General features: G+C 35.7%; 1 long non-coding RNA gene across 1 annotated transcript in view; it reads right to left on the bottom strand.

Moving 5' to 3' along the window:
- Nucleotides 1-19,347, bottom strand: part of LOC145294223 (uncharacterized) — a 36,124-nt gene extending 16,777 nt beyond the window's left edge. Inside the window, exons 1-2 of the long non-coding RNA XR_013869845.1 lie at nucleotides 19,247-19,347; nucleotides 6,527-6,850 (exon numbers count right to left, since the gene is read on the bottom strand). This is a non-coding gene — a long non-coding RNA (uncharacterized LOC145294223). The remainder of the gene's footprint in view (nucleotides 1-6,526; nucleotides 6,851-19,246) is intronic.
- Nucleotides 19,348-20,576: the final 1,229 nt, after the last annotated feature.

Here is a 20,576-nt window from a genome sequence, read left to right as displayed (position 1 = left end):
TCAAGTGCAACATGAACAGACATCTTGCTGCCCAAATTCCTACATAGTACCCCTGTAGTTGTTGCCCCTGATAGTAACCCCCTACACCAAAGTGGCAATGTGCCTTGTTTGGGGTGAAAATGTAATTAAAAAAAAAAAAAAGTTTGGTTTAATCAACAGGTTCACCAAGGCTCTGTGCCAGGCTTTTCCAGGATTGATCATGAAGAAGTTGAACGCTAGCATCTTTGATAGTCCTCAGATCTGGCAGCTCATCAGAGATGCAGAGTTCAAAAACTAAATGAACAAACTGGAACTGGAAGCATGGAAGGCAATTGTTCTGGTAGTGAATAACTTTCTTGGCAAGAATAAAGTCAAAAAACTACACAAAACTTGTCAATACCATGCTGACTGATTTCAAAAACCTGGGATGCAAGATAAGCGTCAAGATGCACTACATATTTTCACATATGGACCAGTTTCCTGAGAACCTGGGATTAATGAGTAACGAGCAGGGGAAGAGATTCTATCAGGACCTGAAAGAGATGGAGACCAGGTAGCAGGTTCGCTGGGGCGCAGCCATGATTGCTGACTACTGAAGAGAGACCTCCCTGCCATTGAGCAGTCTAGGAGGTCAAAGAAACGGAAGTTCAAGCCCCGAAGTTTGAACAATGGTGAAGCAACATGCAATTTACGTGTACTTACCTTTTTATCAATGTCCATCATTCAGTTTGCAGTAATCGATATTCTATCAAGTAATCAATATATGTTGTTGGCAAAATATATTTAGGATGATATGTTGACATAAATCAGCTGATAATGACACAAAAATGTAATCGATTTTGTCACAAGATCTGATTTTTTTTTTTCAATCAACTTAGCACAAAAACCTGACAGGATGGAAAGAAACGGATGTCATTTCCTGATTCAGCAATGCAAAAATACTCGACATCAATTGTAGAAATCTCGACAACATTCAAATAGAAAAAATTGTTACCAAGTGAAGAACAAAGTCAGCATTTTCTTTATTAGTTAATAAAATTATAAAATATTAATAAAATTATAAAATATGAGTTAATAAAATTATAAAATATGAGTTAATAAAATTATAAAATATTAATAAAATTATAAAATATGAGTTAATAAAATTATAAAATATGAGTTAATAAAATTATAAAATATGAGTTAATAAAATTATAAAATATGAGTTAATAAAATTATAAAATATGAGTTAATAAAATAATAAAATGAGTTATATAATTTTGATAAAAAGCTAAACGTTTTATTTCTGTCTTTCTTTTTAATTATTTCAACATGCATTTATTTATCTCATTACAAAATAAAAATTAATATTATCATTTTAAAAAAATGAATATTATTATTATTTAAAAAAAAAAATTTTTTTTTTTATTACATTTTCACCCCAAACAAAGCACATTGCCACTTTGGTGTAGGGAGGCTACTATTAGGGGAAACAGCTACTGGGGTACTATATAGGGAGTTGGGCAGCAAGATGTCGGTTCACGTTACACTTGAACTTCTGCATGTCAGTACAGTTGGAGAAGCAGGGACCTGGAATGGAATTCCAAAGTCTAGCGGTTCTGGGGAAGAAACTACTGGAGTAGAAAGCTCTTTTACATCTAGGGATCTCTGTGTGGGGATGGAATTTAGCTGCTTGTTGGGTTTGTCGTGGGTGCTTGCAGTTCATCAGAGCATTCACCATTAAAATACTTATAGAACAGGCAGAGAGATGCAACATTTCGTCGATGGGACAAAGGCTGAAGCTTAGATGACAGTTCAGGACCTATTTCCTATTTGGTTGGCGACTCTTTTGAACCTTGTTTAGGAGCAAGAGACTAGTAGCAGATGCACCAGCCCAAATATGGCAGCAATACTCCATACATGGGCGAATGGTGGCCTTATAGAGGTACAGGATACTTTCGGATGTTAGTAGTTTTCTAGCACGGTAGAGAGAACCTACCATCTTCGCAGTGGTCCTGGCAATGCTTTCAATGTAATTGTTCCAACTCGTGTTTCCTGTGAACTTTAGGCTAAGGAGTTTAAAAGATGTACTTTCAGATAAAGTCATTGGCCATTGCTATTGGTGGTAGAGAAGGTTTCTTGTAATTGTTGAATGAAACTAGTTTAGTCTTGGCAGCATTGAAGGTGACCATCCATTTTTGTCCCCATTCCACTACAGATTGGAGGTCATCCTCTAGTGTTTCTACCATTTCTTTAGTTATGTGTTCATTTGTTTTCCTGCCATGCCTGTTATAGAGTGTGGTGTCATCAGCATATATACGCATCTCAGAGGCAATTTTATTGGGGAGGTCATTTATGAATATTAGGAATAATAGAGGTTCAAGGATAGACCCCTGAAGCACTCCCGCATTTATATCATATTGTTTGGATGTACGACCGTTGAGGACAACCTGGATTTTTCTCTTATCTAAGAAGGATTTAATTATGTTAAGTATTCTTCCATATGATCTAATTTTTCCCGAGGAGACCCTCATGCCATACTCTGTCAAAAGCCTTAGATATATCTAGAGCTACCGCTCTGCCCTCCCCCACTTTGTCCAGTTAATGGTATATACGTTCAGAGATTAGTTAGGATGTCTGATGTGGAATGGGCTTGCCTAAATCCATATTGTTGGTCAGTCAGAAGTTTAGCATCTGTAAGGTGATGAACTAGAGCTTGGTTAATTATGGACTTAAATATTTTGGCGAAAAGTGGGAGGAGGCTAATGGGGCGATAATTTGATGGGTCAGTTCTTTCGCCAGAATTCTTAAAAACTGGTACCACAGAAGCAGTTTTCCAGCAGTTCAGAAAGCAAGATTCATTAAGGCATTTGTAGAGTTTGGAGAGAACTGGCGCTACTTCGGCGGAGCACTTTTTTAATAGCACAGCCAGGATGAAATCGGGTTCACATGCTTTTGAAGTGTCAAGGTTTTTTATGATAGCATGCACCTGAGCAGGGGTGATTTTCAGATTGTCTAGCATGGCGTCTGTCCACAAAAGAAAGTCAAGGAGTAGGTGGTTATAAGGGTCCAGTGTGGAGTTTGAGGCAAACCGACTGGCAAGCATGTTGGCCTTCTCAGTTGCTGAGCAAACAACCTCGTGATTGTTGGATAGTGGAGGAATTGTTGATTGCCCATTATTTACTACACTGTTGTAGATTTTCCTGAAGTCACGATTTCCTAGTTTTTGTGCTTCGTTGCGTTTATTGGTGGTTTCAGTAAATTCTCTCTTAGCTGTCACTATTTCTTTCTTAACGTTACTTCTAGCTTCTATATACTTCTTTCTGTTTGAACTGGACTTATGTCGGTTAAATCTGCAGTACACCATTGGGGAGAGTGGGGCTTGCTATAAAATTTCCGCATGGGAACATGTGCTTCAATTGCAGTTTTGAACCATTTAGTGGTCTCATATGCGCACTGTTCAGCAGGAAGAGAAAAAGTATTTTCCCATGGGGCATCTCTGATAAGATCTCTGATGGCTTCCCAGTCAGCCTTTTTATAATATCTTGTTGTTTTGAGCACTGGCTCTTCAGTTTTGGCTCTAGAGTTTAGGGCAATTTCGACTATTATCACTGCATGATCAGTGTTCCCAAGTGGGCTGTCGGCATTTGTTATACAATCCTCGGGAACTGATGTCAGAAACAGATCTTGAAGTGATGCGTGTTGTTCTTGCTGATCTGGGAAACAGGTTGTAAACGTAACCATCTGTGATAGGGAGTGAGATATAGCAAAGTTATGTGTTGTGCTGCCGGCTGGGTCTGTGTAAGTAGAGAATCCAAGCCAGTTTTTGTGGTGGACATTAAAGTCTCCAAATACATGTACTTATGCGCTAGTATCGAGGAGAGTGCTGTGTCTATGCTGTCAGAGACTTTGTTAATTATGGTGCAGTCCTGGGTCGAGGGAGAGTGGTAGAGAAAATAAAAGCAGCTAATGTTATGTTGTATGTTTAGTCTAAAGCACATAAAGGCTTGATCGTCCGATTTAGGTTTGTTTCTCTAGTCAAGGAGAGGGTATTACGAATGTAGACTCCAAGTCCGTGCATATGTCTGTCAGTCCTTACGGCAGAGTGGGAGATATTCAGACATGTTAAAGTAGTTAGAGGGGATGGAGGCGTGTAGGTTAGTCTCACTTAATGCTAAGATATCTGTGGTATTTGTTAGGAGAAATACTTCAACATCAGCTAAATTAGTTCTAAGCCCACGGATGTTCGTAAATTCAAGCCTCAAGGGAGGAGGCAAGTTGAGTTTGTTTGAACCTAAGCCTGCTTTAAGCTTAATTTTTTATTGTACTGTCATTTTTTTTAAAGAGTTTCAGTTTAGGTAAGGGAGAGAGCTGAACAAGAGGTTATGCAGAATACCAGACATGCAACACAAGTAGACCGTCAGCTGACCTTTCATCGACTAGGATTGCGGCCTCAGGAAAGCCCAGCAGGGATGAGTGCAAGGTCCCTTTGCATGCATAACATGGCACTACAAACATTCCGATATTATACAACTGTTGATGGAGCAGCCACTCTAAGTGCTACCAAAGAGTTAAGGCATCTGTACTACCAGTCAGAAACAGCAGCCAAGAAGTGTCAATCCGGTAGCTTCAACCCATCAGACAAAGGTCAACCCAATCTAATTGCACAGGCATATGTGACACTTAAGCACTCCCAAGTGCCCAGTTTTGAGAGGTGAGATGTGTCGGGAGTAGGGAAAATGACATTCATTGCCCTAGGCAAGAAACAAGATCTACCACTGAGTGTTTCTGGTGAATCCCTGTGATAGTGTCTCTGCACCTGACTAATAGGCAAAGAAGGAGTATGGAAGCCGAGCGATAGACAGAGCCTATCTACTCCTTAAGCAGTTTAGGTTTGCAATCCGGTAATTTGTTTGAGTCACCAGCTCTAGGAAGGTTGTCATCCAAGACTGGAAAGGCCTCCCTCCACTTTGGTTTAGTTTCAGAGTTTTCCTTCTAAACGGATGATCTGAGAAGATCTACTGGGTCCATCAGCACCGAGAGGGTTTGCTTCGCACCTGGGTCCTAATCCAGGTATTTCTGTGATCCCACGTGGTTAGTTAATGTTACTGGGTTAGTTTGTAGAGGCTATATATCTACTGAATAATTACACTCCTCAAAGTGGTTTAGGGACATTGCTATTTCATTGTTACTGGAAAAAGAGGATGAGTAAAGCTCATGCAGTGGAAGCAATTATGTTTGTTAGAAAGGAGTTAATGTGGTTTAAGACTTTTTTCGTTGAGATTTTTTAAAAAATTTTATTTCATTTATATGTTAGCTTAGGTATAGGATAACGTTACAGTACGAGTAGGTATTAAGAATTGAACTAAGAATTGTTGCGACCAATCTCACTTTTCACACAGGTTAACATCAAAGTTTTCTCTTGGAAAACAACCTGTGGTGTTCCTTGGAACCTGAATGATGAATCTCCCTTAATTTCCAATACTCACAACTCCTTTGGTAACCTTTGAAAATTAGTTTCTGTTATCACAATAACCGTTTACCAAGGATTTCTCGTTTGTAGCAACCATTGGTCTAGTAACCAAGGTTCCAGTCCTCTTTACACCCATCTTCTGGAGGTTTGGTTAGTTCTTTCTCTCCTCGGTCTTTCCATCTTCCTTGGTTATCATTATTATTATTTTGATTATGATTATTATTATTTTCATTATGATTATTATTTTCATTATGATTATTATTATTTTCATTATGATTATTATTATTTTCATTATGATTATTATTTTCATTATGATTATTATTTTCATTTTTTATGATTATTATTATTTTCCTTTATGATTATTATTTTTTTATGATTATTATTTTCATTATGATTTTCATTATGATTAATATTATTTTCATTATTATTATTTTCGTTATGATTATTTTTATTTTCATTATTATCATTTTTATTTCCATTACTATTATTATTTTCATTATAATTGTTTTTTCATTATGATTATTATTATTTTCATTTTTTTTTTCATTAATATTATTTTCACTACGATTATCATTATTTTCATTATAATTATTATTTTCATTAATTTCATTATTTTCATTATAATTAATATTATTTTTATTATGCTTATCATTATGCGCAAAACAAATCAAGACTTTTTAATGAAATTCCAAACAAGCACGTGTTAAGATAAGTTCAAAAATCAAATACATTCACAAAATATAATATTAGTGATGGAAATCGATTGTTGAGAAACTTTTTTGTAATTGTGAAAGGAAAGAAGTTTAGTCTTAGTAGCATTAAATGTTACCATTCATTTTTGTCCTCTTTCCACTACAGAATGGAGGTTGTTTTCTAAATTATCTTCGATATGTGTATGTTCATCTTCCCCTCGTGTCTATTATAGTGTGATGTCATCAGCAAATATACCCCATCTCGGACACAATTTTATTAGGAAAGTCGTTTATGAATATCTATTTCTTGGTATCTTGATGCGTCTAGCAACTAAAAAATGTTCAATCTCAAACAAAAAAAAAAAAAAAAAGAAGGAAAAATGATATTTTTTTTTTCACTTACTTTCAAAACTGGAATCGGATGAAGTTTGAGTGGAACCACAAAATAAGAATATAATATTTTTTATTGCTCGTGCAGTATACAAACAAATGTAATAGAGAATTAAGAATCCACAAGCAAGACTAACAACTGTGCCGATAACGGCCATCACAATTATCGTGATTATCACTGGATCTTTTGTGTCAAATAATTCTGACCATATTGGGGTTTCATTGAAAACCATTTTTGTTTTAGGGTTTTGTTTCGAGTCCTTTGTCTTCGAATTTAGTTTGCGTCGATTCCCAAAAGTTTAGTTCCGTTAACCTAAGTTTGTTGGTTCATTGCAATCTGAAACGAACACAAAAAATAACTGTTCATTCAGCATCATATCATCATAATCATTATTATCATAATTATCATCATCATAATAATCTTCATCATAATAACCATCATCTTCTTCATCATAATCATCTTCATCATTATAATCTTCATCTTCATCATCAAGATGTGTTGCAGATAAAAATGCGTGTTCAGCGACTTATATGGAATAAGAAAAAAACTGAGATGATTCATATTAACAACTGTGCAATTTATTTAAACACAAAGACACATTTATATATTTTTATAAACCGATATTTAGTTGAATTGTAAAAAAAATATCTAGTGTTTGCGTGGGGCACGTGTGTTCATGCGATCGAAATCGTTTCATGTGTACAAAGGTATTGCAATATTTTGGGATTAGTGGGGTAGTTATTTAAATGCTGCCCACCTCAGCATTATGTGGCACAAGGCCGGAAAGTGGGAACCCCGCAGGCTCCCCTAAAGGAGGGGCACTCCTGCAATTTAAAAAATTGCCTGAGTAACCCCGTCAGCATTCCCTGGTCGGGGCGCCTCAGGCAGCAAGCAATAAACTTGCTCCACCGGAAAGCCCGGTGGCAAGGCCTGGGAGGGTGGACCTCCTAGGTATTACCCAGGTGGTGTACCTCAGTCCAACAGGTGCTGGGCCGGTTCCCGGCCCCTCACCTGTTGGGCTAAGTGTCAAGTGACGAATCCTTGACTGGTACTACCCTGTCTCCCTGCAGCCGAAGCCGCTAGGAGACACATCCCATCAAAACAGTGTTTTAATGGGGTATCCCACACAGTCGGACGATTCTATTTATAAACGATGCTGCTAAGAACTGACGAATCAAATTAATTCACGTTCTGCTACCAACCAATCAGAAACCAGAATTGCTTCATAAATATTAAACCTTTTCTGGGGCAATTTCACATGTTCTTTTCCGGGTTTCGACACGGTAATAATATTTTGTTCTGTGGAACTGTCTACTACAAACAAGTCACCTCCCAGGACTTGTGTGTAACAGCGAACCATCTGAAACTGTTCTGAGGACTCAAAATGGCTTACACTTCTAGAAAAGGTAATTCTTGTTTACAATTGATTAATCAGTGTTCATGTTTATGATTATACAAACGGTAGCTTGCCCTGATAAGGTTTCGACTCACATGTGAGAGGGATAATTTCGATCAAGCCATATCGTGCATATTTTTTTGGAGTGACGCATGTCGCTTGCTATTCATTGTCGTGTTGAAGAAAAAAGAGAAAGGTCAAAAGGAAATGACCTCGATGTATGTTGTGTCAGATCAACATTGTTTTTGTGTGCTGCACGCGTGTGGTTTATTTTGTGTCTGCGTGTCTGCGCCACATGCGAAACACTGTTATAGTAGTTGCAATAGTTCGCTAGAAATGACAGTGACTCAATGGACTGACAACCTGGATGTGCCAAGTTCGAATCCAGTTTGTTCCACAGAAATGCTTTTGCTTAGGAATGTTGGCAACTTTCACATGGTCCTTTTCATAAGTACCTGATATCCTTCTAGAAAGGATTCTTAATAGATAGAATGCCAGTAATCATCACTATGAATGAGGCCCAACAACAAAAAACAGTTACTTTGCACTTTTGGCAATAAGTTATTGCAAGACTCATTTATATAAGTTATTTATTTATTAGGGATGAAGAGGCAATTCAAGATCACCGAACATATTCTTCTCCTTGAAGGGCCAACCTGAGGTATTACCCAAAAAACGATTTATAGAGCTGCATTAAACCATGGGAGAAATGCGTTACTCTGGATGATTCCTATGTAGAGAAAGACTTATAACTGTGCCAAGTTTCGTTGCTCTACTGCTATGAGAAGTGGTTCAGGGGCATTACTTATTGAATGCCCCTTATAAGTATTGATAGCTTGGTCATTTGAAATCAGAGTTTTTACTTTTTAAATTTTTTATTCAATTTTCACCCCAAACAAGGCACAGTGCCACTTTGAAGTAGGGAGATAAGTTGTAGGGATATTATGAAGGGAGTTAAGCAGCAAGATGTCTTTTTACATTACACTTGAACTTCTGCATGTCAGTACAGTTGGGAAAGCAGGATTCCGGAAGGGAGTTTCAAAGTCTAGCAGTTCTGGAGTAGAAGGCCTTCTTACACCTAAGGATCTGTGCTGTAAAGGGGTGGGATTTAGCTGCTTGTCAGATTTGTCGGGGTATTTATGTTGAAGGATTACAAGTACTTGTAGTTCGTCAGAGTGACATCTGCAATACACCTCTATTTTTGTTTTTATTTTAGTTTCCTTCTTGAAATACTATGTATCTCGATAAAAGGTTAACAAAATTCATCTTGAGTGTTAATCTCGAAACGTTTCGGCAAACGTAAATTTTAGCTTTCCTCGAATGTATCTTGTTGAACTTAAAAATCTGCAGAAAATTTCAAACAAATCCTTTTATTTAATCCATGCATCATCATCATGCTATTGTTTCGTCAACCATGACTGATTAGAAGTCTTAAATATAAGGTGCCTTTAATAAGTTTCCAGATATTTTTTTTTCTACAGGCGTTTAAAATTGTCGTAGACTCTTGAAAATTCAGTATGTTATTGCTATACATCTTATGAGATGACTGACCAAATTTTTATGATTCCAGGTTCAAATGAACAGCTACAGCAGGAATTGGAATACACCCTACTAAAGCCTGATTGTCACAGTTGGTGAATTTTAAAAAATGCAATCTGGACGTAAGGACACTTTAGAAGAACAATATGCAATAAAAGGTTTGTTTTAAACTTGGAAAAATGCCACAGAAACGCGTGGAATGCTTCAGACTGCTTTTGGACCATCTTGCATGAATCGAGCATTAGGTTTTGAGTGGTATAAGAGATTCAAGGAAGGCAGGGAGTCTGCGAGGGATGATGAGAGGTGTGGGAGGAGTTGTTGGCCAAATAAAGAATTTCATTGATAAGGATCGTCGTGTGTCTATAGAGACGATACGTCCACATTTTGATGTCAGTGTGAGAACTGTACACACAATTATTCATGAGGAAGAGAAGATGCAAAGATTTGTGCAAAGTTTGTCCCAATGCACCAGTCTAGAACTCCATCCTTGCCACAGACTATTTGATGAAGATGGGCATCAAGACATTTCCTCAGCCTCCCTATAGTCCAGACCTTGCTCCCTGTGATTTTTGGTTATTCCCTAAGCTCAAGAAAACCTTAGAGGCTGTCGTTATGACACAATTGAGGAGATGAAAGAGGCTGTGACGAGGGTCATCGACATGCTTTACCAAAAAGATTACTATGGGCCATTCCAGAAGTTGTTGGAACGGTACAACAAATGTATTGCAGCCGGAGGAGATTACTTTCAAGGGGACTATAGTTTCATGTGTGTATTATCAATAAAAGTGGCCATATGAAAAAAAAGTCTGGAAACTTATTGAAGGCACCTTGTAATTCACAATTGTATTCTTAGTATCGTCTGCAATAAGGATTGAACCTTCAACATTCAGGAGATTATGGAGCCGTGACGTAATAGATAAGAAAAATTAAGTAAAATTTGGTTTGAAGTGAAACTCTTCTGACGAATGAGAACATGCTACCCCCCTCCCCCCAGCACACACACGCACAAGGATTAAATAAAGCGTTTTATTAAAAAATTTTGTGCAGATTTCCAAGTTCGGCAGATTGTTTCTCAAGTTTGACAAGATTCACCTGAAGAAGGTTGGAGGTTACATCGGCTGAAACGTTGTCAGAATAACACTCAATATGAGAACAATAGTCGGAAGAATCCAAATGATACAAATTATTATAAAATAAAAACAAGAAAAACAGAATTAGACACATGACTCAACGGTTAAGTGTTGCTTAGCGATCAGTTGTGAGTGACATTTTTCTGTAAACATTACATAACATGAATTAAAACTCATACAATAAAAATCATTAAATATAGAATTCACTGTAAATTGATAAGTAATGAATGCTCGGTTTTTCAAAAGAATATGCATATTAATTAACCTTCATATAGTTGCTTGCATATTCATGATTGAATATATATATATATATATATATATATATATATATATATATATATATAAATTTTATGTAAATATAGTCATAGTTACTAATTAAAGGGAAAGACTTTAATTTCGCCCATCGTCACTCATGGCGAATTTTCTCTCCTCAAAATTTGAAAAGGTGTTGAACCTTTTCAAATTTTTTACCTTAATTTTACTTGCCTAATGATATCTAAGATGATTGAAACGGTCTGCATATCGCACCAAGATATGACTATATTTACATAAAAATTAAAAAAAATATATATAACTTGCTCTCTTATGATTGAGCACTATCGCGAACCTTGTTGAAATTCAATTATTTTCAATTTTTTTAATATCTTCCCACCGGGAAACTATATATATATATATATATGTATAAAAATCAAACGTCTGGTTTATTCCAAATCGATAAACTAGAAATTTACATGCTCGTTTTCTGTGAAATTTTATAAGAGTGACTGTTTCTCATCTAACTGTGTTTTTAAATGTTAAAAAGTAAAAAATATTACCAAAAAAAAAAAAAAAACTATTATTCGACTTCGTTTCTTTTCGGTCGACAATTTTGAAATAACGAAAAATAACGATTTTGACTACACGTGCGTGTAAAACAAACTTTTTTTAAAAATCGTTAAAAGAGTAACAGAGAAATTGTAAATTTAATAAACAAAGCATAAGTAAAAAAAAAAAATTATTTGTACTTATGCCTTTAATGAACCAAACGTAACTCGGTTTGCGTCTCGGATTTCTCCGGAATATGACATCCACAGAAGAAAGAAACAAACAAACAAACAATTCGATCGATCGGTGTATGCGTGTTCCTCCTGGACATAACAACATAACGAAAAAAAAAAACCTACTCGCTGGGGATCGGCAATATATATATATATATATATATATATATATATATATATATATACCCCCAAAACCTCGAAAGCCGTTCTTAACATGGGGAGGAAGGGTGTATTCCTAAAGCCGTTTTTAACATGAGGAGGTTGAGGTGTTTGCTGGGGCAAGTCATAAAAATTAACGAAGTTGCTATTATTTATTGCAAAAAATGCTCAAACTTTATTTTTGTGACAAAAAAAAAACAAAACAAAAAAAACATGTTATTTTCTACAAACATTTATTAAGAAATACAAATGACCGGTTTAAAATATTTTTTGTTTATTAAACTGTTAGGTGAAAGTACAGCTAACTCAGTCGGTTTCTAATTTGTGGAAAATCTAGCTCCCGAATAAAAAAAGAGAAGTTACTTTGGATAGTAACAAAAATAAAAATTGCCCCAGTCTCGAAGGATTTCTCCTCTAATGATCGAGGAAAAAACAGGTGTACTTCACCCTCTGTTTCTCTCTCCCTTTCTTCCTCTCTCTCTCTCTCTCTCTCTCTCTCTCTCTCTCTCTCTCTCTCTGTATATATATATATATATATATATATATATATATAATCACCATCTCCATCTCTCTTTGCGCCTCTTTCTCTCTCTAATTCCCTCTCTCTCTCCCCTTCTCTCCTTTCCTCTGTCTCGCTCCCTCTCTGTTTCTAACTCTCCCTCTATCTCCTTCTCTTTCTGAATTTCCCTCTCACTTTGTCTGTTCTATCTATATATCTTACTGTCTATCTATCCATCTCTAATCCCTCATCCTATTGTAGTCTCCTCAAGTACAGTGAATAAGGCATTGTCAAACATGGATAAATCCTATTTTAGTCACCTAATTTACTTATTGTGAGAATAAAGTTATTTGGAAATTACTGCTACCTTGAACAGCACCAAGAGTAACTGGTAAAACCTTTCTCATTAACTTGATTTTGGCAGCCATTCAATGACAAAATGACACAGCCCTTGCTGCATGTGGAATACCTGCGATCTAGCTATCAAGTAGAACTACTTATTCTACTTTGAAACTACTATTAAACATTCAATTTTACAAAAATCTCATGTTCAACATCTTCAAACCATCCAGTATGGGGAAAAATATTGCAGAAATGCTAACGTATTGTTTGAAATGAATGCACAACGGTAGGCAAATAATCTCTTGAGGCTCTTGGTCGATCTTTGCAAGATTTGCATGGCAATGGCAGACCATTTGGAAATGCAGTAATATTGCTTACAGGTGATTTCAGACAAATGCTATCTGTAATTCTTCAATCAACACCGGCTGATGAAATAAATGCTTCCCTCAAATACTCTACCTTTTGGTGCCATGTGAAGACATTAAACTTAACTCAAAATATGCATGTCCAGTTGCAGATGCTCTATCTGCACATAAATTTTTGCATCACTTGTGGGAAATTGGGCACGGAAAAGTGCTGGCTGATCTGAGTTAAGGGCAACATTCTTTGACTTTTAACTTCTGTAATTTTATTACATCAAAAGAAGAATTGGTTAAAGTTTTATCCAGATATTCAAATTAATTATACGACTTCCACTTGACTGAGTAAATGAGTTATTCTTGCAGGTCAATACAAAGACGTCTATGCACTTAACGCTATTATTCAACATAAAATTCCAAGTGTCACATACACATTCATCATACACATTGTGGAAGCAGATAATGTGGTTAATTATCCAACAGCTAGATTTGCCAGGGATGTCTTCGCATATACGGCAACTGAAAATTAGTGTACTAATTATCATGTTGTGAAAGATAAACCAATCCAAGCTTTGCAATGGCACATGGCTTGCAGTAAAAAAAATTAAACACTATCATAGAAACAACAACCTTAACAGGAGCTTTCACTGGTGAAGATATCTTCATTCTACGCATTCCTATAATTCCACCGGATACACCATTACAGTTTAGGAAACTGCATTTTCCAATTTTATTGTTGTTGGCAATAACCATCAACAAAGCTCAGGGAACAATCTTTACAATTGTTTGGCTTACAGCTACACACTGACTGTTTTTTCACATGGACAATTTGTTATGTGTTCAAGAGTCACCAAGCCAGAAAATCTCAACATCAGCTAAGAAAATGCAAAAACAAAAACTGTGTACCGATACGAAATGTGGAATTAAACCTATTAGAAACATGCATTTTCTTATTTTGGAACTTTTTCCATTGCGCCAATTTGAGCCACAGCAACGCGTGACAGGGTAGAGCTAGTATGTGTGTATATATATATATATATATATATATATATATATATATATATATATATATGAGAGTAGCAGGCGTTTCTTTTTACATTTTTAAAAATGTTTTAGATTTTTTTTTTCTTTTAAATATGTCCGGTTTTTTTTTTTTTTTTTTTTTTTTTTTTTCAATCAAATCAGTATCTTTGTATTCAGACAACAATTCTCACCTTCGATGTTATCCTTACAGCATTTCGGCCGTGTCTTGTTGAACTCGGAAATCTGTACTAAAGAAGGTTGGAGATTACATCGGCTGAAACGTTTTTAGAATAACACTCAATAGGAGAATAGTCTGAAGAATCCAACTAATACAAATTATTAATGCTTATCAAAACAAAAACAAAATTAGACACATGACTCGTTAAGTGTTGCTTAATAATCAGTTGTAGGTGACATGTTTCTATAGTTTGAACGTTCAAGCGATATTAACATAAATTAAAACTCGTACAATAACAATCATTAAATAAAGCTTTTCAAATCGTATTTTTTTACTGTTCTCAACTTGAGTGTTATTTTCAGTGTTTTTGGCCAGTGTAACCGTCAATCTTCTTCAGGTTTGTCTTGCCAAACTCTGGAATCTTTCTGTCTGTACCATTGTACAATTTTAAGCACGGAACCCCACACGTTGTAGCAGTCCACATCGCAAAGGAGACCAAGACAAAGAATAACTCAAACTCACTTTTTCATGCAACAACAACAACATTTATTTCCTTGTTCTCGTGCCGCACGATTTCTCGGAACGGCTGTGACGTCACTAACGTCTTTGACGTGATCGTCTTCTCTGACGTGCTCTCTCTCCTTTTTTTCTTACAGTGACGTTATTTCGCATTATGTTACATGTAAAACTCGGGAATTTGCATGGAATTTCGAACGGAACTCTTTATTTAATCCATGTGGGTAGCATGCTCTTGTTCCGTCAGCCATGAGAATGCAAAGCCCGGACCATACCTCAGCCAACAGAGTACAAGCGATCTCAACAATAGTCTAGGCTCTTGAGGGAAAACCCTTGGTCCCGTTCAGTGGTTTCATATTTAAACATAAGTCAATCAGAAGGCATCATGCCTCCGCCTGACAAAATAAGTAGAAATTCTGTTAAAATGTCAAGTTTTTTGGGGTTTTTTTACTTTAATTTTTTTTTTTTTTTGTTAATTTATTTATTTATTTTTTTACTTTTTTTTTCATCTCAACCAAGGCATATTGCCACTTGGATGTAAAGGGTTACTATTTAGGATCATGTCTAACGGAGAAGTGGGGAGTTAAGCAGCGAAATGTTTGTTCGCATTACATTTAAAATTCTGCAGGTTAGTACAATCCTGGAAGCGGGTGGAGAATTCCAAAGTCTAGTAGTCCAAGAGAAGAAACTATTAGAGTAGAAAGGTTTCGGCATCTTGGGATCTCAACAGTGATGGGGTGGGATTTTGCTGCTTGTCGGGTTAGTGAGGAAGATGTACGTTAAAGGGGTAAATTCCATTAAAGTACTTATTCCAATTCATGTTGCCTGTGAATATTAAGCCGAGGAGTTTGAAAGATTAGCTTTTGGGTAGCATGTTATCTGACATGGTAATCAGTGGTTGAAAATGTTTTTTGTAATCATTAAAGGAAAGAAGCTTAATCTTAGTAGCATTAAATATTACCATCCATTTACGCTCCCATTCCACTAGAGACTGGAGGTCATTTTCTAGGGGTTTTGCTATTGCCTTGGATATGTGAACATTCGTTTTCCCTTTTGTGTCCGTTATGGAGCTTGATGGCATCAGCAAATATACTCATTTGAGACACAATTTGATTAGGGAGGTCGTTTATGAATACCGAAAATAATAAAGGTTCGGGGTTTGATCACCGAGACACACCTATCATGTGGTTTCGACGTACAACCATCATTGGTTACAATATGGGCCAAGTAGTAATTCTCTACAATTAACTGAATTCAAATTATCACTGAAATGTGACTTTTACGTTGGATTGACCTTGACCTTTACCAAGATACTCCAAAATCAAATCTCTAAGTTAGACCCATGTTTTGAACAAGTTTGGTAGCGATTGGTCAAACGACGTGGATTACTAGGCTATATATACACACTCACAAACATAGTGATAGATTCGACCAAATTAATAACCTCCTCGGCAGAGATAAAAATATCCCATCGAAGAAGTTTCTTCGAGTTCATCATTTAAACACCGTAATTTTGTAGAAATTTCCTCGCTTGAAAATTATAAATAGATTTTTAATTGGTCCAATCATTTTCTTATTGATTATTTTATTCGAGTTATTGTAACAATTAGAAAAGAAAAATAGAATCATTTCAACTTCTTATTAATTTTGATTACCAAAAAAAAAAAAAAAAACAGGAAAAAAAAATTAAATTCGAAACAAAAATTATTTTTAACTGATGATGATAATCGTCAAGGTCAACCGAAATACGTGCTTGTTCGTTGCATCGATGCAGCTTTTCGTTTCAAATGTTCATCTTTTTATTCATTGCTTAATCAGGCATGAAACGGAGCAGGGAATAAATCTGCTTAATGCAGAACATCTGCCGTGAAAACTTGCTCTCTTTTTCATACTGTATATCTGTAGTTTATTAGAAATTAATCCAATGAAATTCGGATGCTTATCAACAGTGCTCAATAACAAATAGAACATTTCCAGGTGAAGTTTTGTGATCAAATCCTTGTCCTGAAGATGTTGCTTTCGTAAGGAATCACAACTGAAAAATGTATGCACATATGTAGCCCATAATGTTTGTATAAGGAAATTAATTTATACGTGTGTGTGTCTATTTTTTCATATTATTTTGTTCAAGTTGAGGATGGGGCATCCTAACAGATGCCAAATATTCAACCACAATCCCATGCATTCCAACCAAGAAATCTTTAAGATTTTAACCGTCCCTTTAAGTGCAATTATTTTTATCCCTCTTGCACTTGGTTCACCGGGTATATTAGCCAGGTAGTTTTTTAAATTCCTTTTCATGAAGTCCGGTTGCTGCTATAATTACTGGAATGAGAGAAATCTTCCTAAAATTCCAGTTTCTTTTTTTTTCTTTTTTTTTTTTTTTTGCATGTTGTAAAGACTTTATTTTTTTTATCTTTGTTTTGTTTCATTTTAATTCAGTTGATGCCCCCCCTTCCTTCCTTCATGGTGCTAACACTTGATTTGCATATGCGACACATAAACATTCGAATGTTCCATTAAAGGTCTCCTTTACATCTTAAACACTGAATTAGTAAAAAGAAAAAAAAAAAATGTTGAGGACATGTTTTTACTCTCCCTAATCGACCCTGTGATTAAATGTCTAGTGATTAATAGTCCGTGATTAATAGTCGGGTGATGAAAATAAGCTGATCTGGTGGCATCAGGACTAATAAAGAGGAGAGGGGGGGGTAAATTTTAATTAAAGCGTTTACAATGAATGAACACTTGCTTTTTGGCCAAGATCAAAGTGCAGTATCTGTTCTTCAGATGCAGCACTTCCATTTCTCGTCCTCTTTCAGTGGAGGAGAAATCCTTCACGACTGAGACAATTTTTATTTTTTTGTACCTTTTCTCCACGTTAAAAAACGACCCTGGTGTCTAACTCTGTCCCGTTGCGGGGGGGGGGGGGGCACTGTAAATAGGTACAATGAATGAACACTTGTACAAATTTATTTTCTGTGTTATTATTATTATTATTATTTTTTTTTTTTTTAAGAAAGTCATTTTTGTTGGCCAACGCTAACATGTTTAATATTTATCGTTTTATCAAATGTAAGTAACCTAGTGAGGGATTCCCGCAGAAGAGACATTGCGAGCCTGTCTATGCTTTATCGTTATTTTCGTGGCAAGTGCTCATCTGAGCTCCAAACTATAGTCTTCCCTTGCCAAACTTACATGAAAAATACTCCTCTAGCTGAAACCACTAACAATAATTTCCCCATTCTTTATCTGTGCCTAAACCTAAACGTAGATTCTATGAACAAAGTTTCTTTCTTAGAACTGCATGCCTGTAGAACTTTCTTCCATTTCTCTGCTTTCCAGCTGACTACAATATGATCATCTTCAAGTCCAATGTAAACAAGTTCTTGATGAGCCGTCCCCTTAAGTAGTCCAATTTGCCAAATTTCCACTACTAATGATTACTACGATATTGTCCCATTGACTACTGTACACTCATTAACCCTTATCCTCAAGTGGCTTCCGGGCCTTGATAAGTGGCGCCTCCTTCGTAAAAAACAAAACAAAACAGATAAAAGTGCTAAGTGATAGTCATCTTGAAGGCAATATTAACACGCTTAAAAAACATAATTAACAATTCCACCTGGTCATGGCTGATAGAATGAGAACAATCTACCTTCATAGATTAAATAAAAAAGGTGCTGTACGAAATTCTGTACAGATTCCCGAGTTTGAAAAAAATGCAACTGGCGACGGGAAGAAGGTTGTCGCACTTGCTAGTTGCTTTATCTCTTCCTTTGTTTTTAACACTTGTGATGAGACAAAATAATGTCTATTCATATACAATACACATTGGTCTTTATTAGAGAGTGAAGAATTGATTTTTTTTTTAAGCAAAAATAATTTAAAGTAAATTAAAAAAGATTTTTTAATGTTGCTTACATTTGAAAAAAATAAAAAAACTAAAAAATAATTAAAGAAAAAATTAAATTAAAATCAATCGCCGCAATATTGCATCTGTTTTTACAAATATTTTAATGGAATGTGCTCTGATGAACTCGTTGAACTTGTGCCCCCCCCCTCGACGTACATATCCCTGATAAACCCGTTTAGCAACAAAATCACTGAAGTCGCTAAATGCCAGAAAGTTTTCTACTCTATCAATTTATTCCCGTAAATAGCTAGACTTTGGAATTCCCTTCCTGCTACCTGCTTCCCTGACTGTACTGATGTACAGAAGTTTAAATGTAATGTAAACAAATATCTTGTTAATCTTTTGTAGGCATGACCCCAAATAGTTGCCGCTTACGTCCAAGTGGCGATATGCCTTGTCAGAGGTGAACGTGAGAAAAAAATAATAATAAAAAAAATGTGTGGCTTACGATACACATTAATGTCTATTTATATGCACTAAATAAATACACATTGCCCTTTATTATATTGTGGAGGGTTTTTGAAGCAAAAATAATTAAATAATAAATTTTAAAAAAAATTAATGTTGCTTACATTTGAAAAAACAAACGTAAAAACTAAACAAGAAATGAAATAAAATTTAAAAAATGTCTGGCTTACGTTTGAAAAGGGTAAAAATTTGCATCACTTTCTTTCTGGTGTTTTTTTTCTTAATCGCAATTGAAGTTGAATGATTAAAATGAAACCGGAACAAGAAAAGTGAAAAAAGAGAGGAAAACGTTGCAATCCCAACTAACCCTAACCCTAACTTGATGCAGTTGCTTTATCAGAGTAAAAATTCATGAAAGCTGATAAATTTGTTTTAAAAACGTGAGTTGGGAGGAGGTATTGAACACTTGTGAATTCAGTTGAATTGATTAGTCAGATTTATCTGCTCTCAATTGAGTGAGTAAGGGGGAAGGGGTTAGAACAGGGGATGATGAATTCTAAGAAGTATTTTCCTATTCATATTCAGGGAAAGATTTGAGCAACTCTCCACACTTGAAATCGTTTTTGATGTCATTGGAATGACCGTGGGGACACTTTGATGATAGTCTCATCAGTAAGAAGTGTATAAGTCCCCAGATATTTACCGGTGGGTTTTATGTTTCGCTACCCCCAGTTACACTAGATAGAGCACTGTCCTTTTTTTTTTCTTTGTCTCTCCTCTTTCTTCTCGTGACGTCAATGCGCACATACTTGCCAATTTGCATATGTGTTTTAACGGTTGCGGCTGCTAATATTTTCGCCAGCCAGCTATCCTACGGCTGCTGCTGATTTTCTCACACAGGCCATATGTGTTATATTACCAAACGAGCGCACCACTTCGTTACACGTATATTAAATTGAACTTTTGTCTAATTATGACTCATCTCCAAAAAAAAAAAAAAAAAAAGATGGCGTATTTTTGTTAATAATGAAATAACAGATGTTTTAATTTCTGCTTAAATTTTTTTTAAAGTTCTATTAAAACTGAATGTCCATATTTTTTTTATTTATTTATTTTTTTTTGTGGGTGTCATGAAATTAAAAAAAATAATAAAGAACACTTTATAAAGTAAATTACCATTGATGCTCATATTATTGTGTCTTGCTATCTCCGGTTAAACCAAATTGTACACTGACATGAGCATGACAGTTTTTGTGTCTTACTACTTCCGTGCTGACTCATAACTAGGGCTTTGATAGCAGCATATTCTTTTCATTGCTTTGATTCTTGAGTATATATCCGTTAATATCATATGAATGTTGTTCTCGGTTGATTAACTCTGTCCAACTGAGTCGGATATATACTCGAGAGTCAAAACAACGATAATACTCATGTCATAGCCCTAATCATAACACGTCATATAGATTGTTTTTTATTTATTTTCTCTTGCTCATCTCAAACGAGGCATGTTGTCACTTAAACGTATGGGGCCACTATTCGGGGCTGCAATTAGGGAGTTGA

This window comes from Euprymna scolopes, chromosome 15, assembly GCF_053919585.1.
Source record: "Euprymna scolopes isolate OS-2025 chromosome 15, ASM5391958v1, whole genome shotgun sequence".
Classification (NCBI taxonomy): domain Eukaryota; kingdom Metazoa; phylum Mollusca; class Cephalopoda; order Sepiida; family Sepiolidae; genus Euprymna; species Euprymna scolopes.
The sequence above is the reverse complement of the archived record's forward strand: the minus strand, read 5'-3'. Positions and strand labels throughout refer to the sequence as shown.